Here is a 6684-nt window from a genome sequence, read left to right as displayed (position 1 = left end):
GTGTTCGGATAGCTCTGTTTCACTTCAACTAAGTTGAAACTCCTCGTTCCCTTGTAATGCTTCAGATTCCACCCGTGCTATTCGTCTTTCTAGGGCATCGTAATACTCTCGTGCAATGAAACGGCCGCATGGCTAGACCACAAATCCCTCCATACGAAGTGCGCAATGGAACGACATAGTGAATGTGCAGGAACTGGTATTGAAGATCCTCCAGGGATCGATGACCAACAGGGTATACGAATGCCACTGGAGTCGGGAAGATGGCCACTGCCCAAAGAAAGTGCTTGTCAGAATCTACGGCAATAGCGCCAATCTGCTATTCGAAAGAGAAAATGAAATTATAACGTTTGAGCGCATGTCTCAGCTGGGTCATGGGCCAAGGCTGCTGGGTCGATTCCCAAATGGTCGTCTCGAGGAGTTTCTTGATGCTCAGACGCTTTCAGCAAAAGATTTACGTGATCCGGACATATCTCAAAAGATTGCTATCAAATTGAATGAATTCCATCATTTAGACATTCCTGGATCATCTCATCCACGACTATGGGAGCGCTTGTGGGATTGGCAAATTATGGACAATACCAGTCCCGCATGATAGATAGGCCAGTGAAACCACTGTGGTTGAAGGCCGAGCAACAAGTTGAATGCCTCAGGGACACCACAGATCCATTATTCACGAGAGCTGAAGCGTTTCAAGCATTAAACACAGATCTATTAATCGTGCCAATCATGCAAAGTTTTTCCATCCTAGTGGGCATTTCTGCTATCAGCTCAAAGCTCGAGAGAGCCAGAACTGCATCCATGTATCAATGTGCAATCCCGCGACACATTTATCTATAGATTCGTTGTTGATAGACCTGGGACATATTTCTATCATGGCCACTATGGTCTCCAGCGTTCGGTTGGTTTGTATGACTCTTTGATAGTCGACTCTGCAAAAATAGAGCCCTTCATCTATGACAGAGAGCAGCAGTGTATAGGAGCAGTTAGCAATGGAGTGTTGTTAATACCCGCGTGGAGAGAGCAGCAACGTATGGAGAATTCAACCGAGTTTATGAAACAACGTTTATGGCCTCCTGGCTCAAGCGTTACCCAGATTATCATGCAGAGGGCCCAGAGAGCGCAAAAAGGACAATTATGCACAGCCCAGGGAGTGCAGAGGGTGCAGTCAAGGAGTTACAACTAATTTTAGGAATGCTAAAAATGGGGCTGGAGAAAAGACATAGGTTGTAGCTAGAATTTAGCTGAGTGAATATTCATGAAATGCATAAGTGATGGTAGAAATGACTTGCACATAAAGGCCATAAAACAAATGGCTCAAAGTAATTATGCAGGGCAGGAATACCCCTGCTGCTCTGATACCATGTTAAACACACACATGGAAAAGACAAATAGAAAGATAAAACATGACAATACATTTTTTTTTTCACTTACTGGTTCACGAATACCCGGGTCAGTGGGTAGCCGCTACGTCCAGGGTTTTAAACACTGAGTGGACGCCACCCGAAGGGCATCAACACCCCTCAGCCTATTTACTGACCTAACCCCAAGAGCTTTCGGGATTCGACCCTCTGACCTCCCATTGGCGAGGCACTTGATTTGACCGATTGAGCTAACTCTTGGGGCTATGACAATACATTTTTATTAACAAGAGATATACATTTATAGTACATGGTTTGACCGTTGGGTTTCACATCCTAAGGACTCTTGGACTTCCTTTTATCTATTCGACTTCCACACTAACCCATTGAGGATTAGGTGTCCAACATATTTGAAATCTAACATATAAATCCAAGAAGTGCACCTTTCTTAATTGTCTATTCATCACCAGAAAATGAATCAACTTTGGAAGGATATGAGAAACTTCTCTGTAGGTACTGTTGGGAGGAATCTCCTCAATAAATATTGTATTAGCAGATGCATCATGCTTAATATGACTAGGTAGCCTAAAAGATGAACTAGATATTGCATTGTTAGGTAGTTTTAAAGATGCATATGTCCAAACACTGTAAAACTCCACTTATGAGATATAAATCAAGAAATGTTATTTGGAAAACACACTCACCAAAGATAAAGTGCATCTATATGACACCATGCCAGATCCTTCTATTTTTATTAATAATGGAAAACTTCGACAAGACTAGAATAAGACATGCAATTTTAAATATTACTTGAAATATTTGTAATGTGGAAATTGAATCCGCCAACAACATTTCTAACATAATTTTGTTTTTGTAGAATAAATTAAAAAAATGTATCTTAAGTAAATAATATGTTATAATTTTGCAATGGGCCACAATTCACTCTTAATATTAATAGGGTGTTCAATTGTCCACAAGGATTCCACCCTCCCCATAGTCTGCATTGGTCAAATGGAATATTAAATAGGGATGAGGGAAAGTAAAATTTTAGGCCAAATTTAGTAGAGAAAATGCCCCTTAGATCTAGCATTAAATGGAAAAAGTTTATGTTGTTGTGTGAGGAATCCCATTGGGGCAAAGGTGCTTTTGTAAGAATTTCAAAAAACAATAAATAATTCTTTCCTCTAGTTTTGAACAACTAAGAGCGTGCAATACCCCTTTTTAGAGTCCACGTCTTTCCGTGTCTTAGTTATTTTTCCCAAATAAAATTATTTAAGAGACACATGGTGTAAAAAATAGTGTTAGTTCATACAAAACAAAATTTTGTTTGGACCTATTATCAATGCTAATAACATTTAATTTTGAAAGCTAAGGAAATTAAATCTTCTGTATTTAAAGGTATCAGCGCATTGGACCCCAATTTGTAATGGGGCGGCAATACCACCCATAAAATATTCGCTGCAGGGGGGGGGGGGCGGCTTTGACCTTTAGGAGCTCCTCCCTAGCGAGGGGATCGGGGGCAGCGCCCCTAAAGCTAAGAATAGATGTAAAATTTCCTTGTAAAATGTTTTAATTTCATAGTCAATCTGGGTTGTTCATTAGGAAGAGATCTGATGGCAGAAGTTATGTTTAATTTAGGGTTTTTTGCCCTAGAAGGCAACCCCTCACTATATATGAGGGAATTGTATTGCATCTATGTATATCTATATTCTGAGTGAGGAAGAGAGAGGAGATTGAGAGCGAAGAGGGAATTGCATTGGATCTACTGTAGGTTGTATCTCTTCAGTTTGCTAGATAAAATAAAAAGGATTAGTTGTTACTCTGTGGACGTAGCCCAAACTGGGTGAACCAAGTATATCTGTGTCTCTCTTGTTTTATGCGTTTTCTGTGTTTATATTTCTACAATATTTTACGTGTTCCATTGCCATATAATATATAATTCCCTAACAACTGGTATCAGAGCTGAAGGTATTTTTGGCTGATAAACTTGCGGGAGAGAAGGGTTCCTGGTTCGAGTGTGAGCAATGGTGGAAGATGGTAGGTTTAGGGTCGAAAAATTTATGGCCAAAACTACTAGCTGTGGAAGATACAGATGGCAGATTATCTGTATCAGAGAGATCTATACCAAGCATTGAGCAGAAAGACAAAGAAGTTGACGAGTATGATAGACACAGAATGGGATATTCTCAACGGAAAAGCACTTGGAACAATACGGTTGTGCCTGGCGGCGTCAGTAGCATTTAATATTTCAAAGGAAATGACAATAAAGGGTTTAATGTCGACATTGGCAAAACTATATGAAAAACCCTTGGCCAAATAAGGTATTTCTTATGAAGCATTTATTTAATATGAAGATGTCAGAAGGTGGATCTGTTGTTGATCATTTAAATGAGTTTAATCAGTTACCAGTCAGTTAAGTTTTGTAGGGGTAACTTTTGATGATGAAGTTAGGGCTCTATTATTTCTATGCTCATTGCCAGAAAGTTGGAATGGTTTAGTTATGGCCATTAGTAACTCTATCTTTGGATCTAGTACTTTAAAGTTTGATGATGTTGTCGGTGCAATCGTTAGCGAGGAAATGTGACGGAAAAGCTCTGGTTAGACATAAGGTAATGCTTTGACTACAGATACTAGGGGAAGAAAAATGGAAAGAGGAAAGATCCATGGATATCACAGTAAGTCAAGAAAAGGCAGATCCAAGTCTAGATCAGGGATAGTGTACTAGAAATGCGGGAAGAAAGGACACCTAAAGAGAGAATGCAAGTCTCGAAAGGGAAAAATAGGAGACGCACATCAAGAAAATAATCATGAAGCGAATGTAACGGGTGAGGTGTTGCAAGATGCTTTGATTCTTTCATTAGAAAATATTATTGATGCTTGGGTGGTAGATTTAGGGGCCTCATTCCATGCCACACCTGATAGGAAACATTTTTATGATTATGTGCAAGGAGATTTTAGACAAGTTCGATTGGGTGATGATAAACCTTGTAAAATCATTAGAATGGGTACAGTTTTCATAAAACAAAAAAATGGAAATCAGTGGCTATTGAAGGAGGTAAGGCATATTCCAGATCTAAAGAAAAATCTGATTTCAACAGGGCATTGGGAGGTGAAGGTTGTGTAACTACTTTCACAGATAAAACATGGAAGGTCACTAAAGGATCCCTGGTAATAGCGAAAGGAGGAAAGATTGGTACATTGTATTTATGCAATGGTATTTCTAAATTTGTTAATGATTTAACCTCTACAGGAGAAGATACGACATTGTGGCATCATAGGCTCGGGCACATGAGTGAGAAGGGGATGCAGATTCTTCACTTAAGAAATATGTTGCCAGGTTTGAAGCATGCTGATTTAAAATTCTGTGAGAATTGTGTTTATGGAAAACAGAAGAGAGTCAGATTCCTAGATTTGGGAAAGAAAAGAAGAGCGAAAAATTAGAGCTTGTGCATACAGATGTATGGAGACCTGCTCAGGTATCATCTCTTGGTGGCTCTCGTTATTATGTTACTTTTATTGATGATGCAACCAGAAAAACCTGGATGTATTGTATTTGAAATAAATTTGATGTATTTGATACTTTCAAGAAATGGAAAGCTTTGGTTGAAAATGAGACAGGAAAAAGGTTGAAGTGTCTCAGATCAGAAAATGGAGGTGAATATTGCAACAAAGATTTTGATAGGTACTATTCAAAGAATGGAATTCGTAGAGAGAAGACAGTTCCAGGAACACCACAAGATAATGGTGTGTCTGAAAGGATGAACAGGGCAATCATGGAGTGTGCAAGGTGCATGGGATTGCATGCAGGATTACCTTTACAATTTTGGGCAGATGCTGTAAATACTGTTGTTTATCTAATAAATAAAGGGCCTTCAAGTTCCCTGGATGGTGTTAATCCAGAGGAGGCATGGACAGGTAAAAGGTAAACTACTCTTTTTTAAAGACTTTTGGTTGTGAAGCATTTGTCCACATTAATAAAGAAAATAGAACAAAGCTTGAGGCAAAATCAAAGAAATGTACCTTTATTGGATATGGTGTTAATGATTTTGGGTATCACTTTATGATTATGAAAAACACAAAATCATTAGGAGCATAGATGTCATATTTAATGAAAAGGTTTTGTATAAGGATCATCTGCAGGAAAAGAAACAGGAAAAAGAAAATAGAGAATACAAAGTGCTTGATGAGATCATAGGAAAAGTGATGGTGCCTGAAAATCATAATGATCAACAGCCATAACAACAACCACAATAGCAACAAGTACCTAAAACACCTAAAAGTTGTGTTAGAAGATCTGCCAGGATAAGTAGACCCCCTGAACAATAATCTCCTTCATTATATTATGTATTTTTTACTGATTCTCGTGAACCAGAATGTTATGAAGAAGCAGTGAAGGTAGAAACTAGGAAGAAGTGGGAGCAAGCCATGAAAGAAGAGATGGACTCCTTAGCACATAACTAGACTTGGGACTTAGTCAGGTTGCCTGCAGGTAAAACAAATTTGTAGAATAAATGGGTTTACAAGTTGAAGGAATAAGATGGAGGTAGAAAAAGGTATAAATCTAGACTTGTGGTGAAAGGGTTTGCACATAAAAAGGGTGTAGACTTTGATGAGATATTTTCGCCTATTGTTAAAATGACTTCAATCAAAACTATTTTAAGTCTAGTAGCAGCTGAAGATTTTCCTCTTGAGTAATTAGATGTAAAGACAACCTTTCCCCATGGGGATTTGGAGGAAGAGATATATATGCAGCAACCACAAGGATATGAGGTAAAAGGGAAGGAGAAACTAGTGTGCAGGTTGAAAAAGAGCTTGTATGGCTTAAAACAGGCTCCAAGCAAGCGGTATATAAAATTTGATAGGTTTATGTTTGAACAAGGTTATACTAGATGTCACTCTGATCATTGTGTTTATCTCAAAAGGAAAAATGATGGTAGCTATATTATATTGTTATTGTATGTAGATGACATGATTTTTGTAGGTTCTAACATGTAGGAAATAAATGTGCTCAAAAGAAAATTGGCAAAATCATTTGCAATGAAGGATTTGGGTGCTGAAAAAAAAATCCTTGGTATGAGAATAAATAGAGATGGGAAGAATTGAAAATTAACATTGTCTCAAAGTGAGTACATAGAAAAGGTGTTGAAAAGGTTTAATATGCAGAATGCAAAACTAGTTAGTATACCTTTGGCTAGCCATTTCAAATTAAGTAAGGAGGAATGTCCCAAGACTCAGGAAGAAATGGCTCGTATGTCTAAAGATCCATATGCATCAGTAGTTGGAAGCTTAATGTATGCAATGCTCTGCACAAGGCTTCATATTGCAC

The 6684-nt window shown here is 38.3% G+C and overlaps 1 pseudogene; it reads left to right on the top strand.

Moving 5' to 3' along the window:
- Positions 1 to 220: 220 nt before the first annotated feature.
- Positions 221 to 592, top strand: LOC149142259 (putative choline kinase 2 pseudogene; annotated as a pseudogene).
- Positions 593 to 6684: the final 6092 nt, after the last annotated feature.

This window comes from Pinus tabuliformis, chromosome X, assembly GCF_031772625.1.
Source record: "Pinus tabuliformis cultivar Carrire ecotype Pingquan chromosome X, CPIR1, whole genome shotgun sequence".
Lineage (NCBI taxonomy): Eukaryota > Viridiplantae > Streptophyta > Pinopsida > Pinales > Pinaceae > Pinus > Pinus tabuliformis.
The sequence above is the reverse complement of the archived record's forward strand: the minus strand, read 5'-3'. Positions and strand labels throughout refer to the sequence as shown.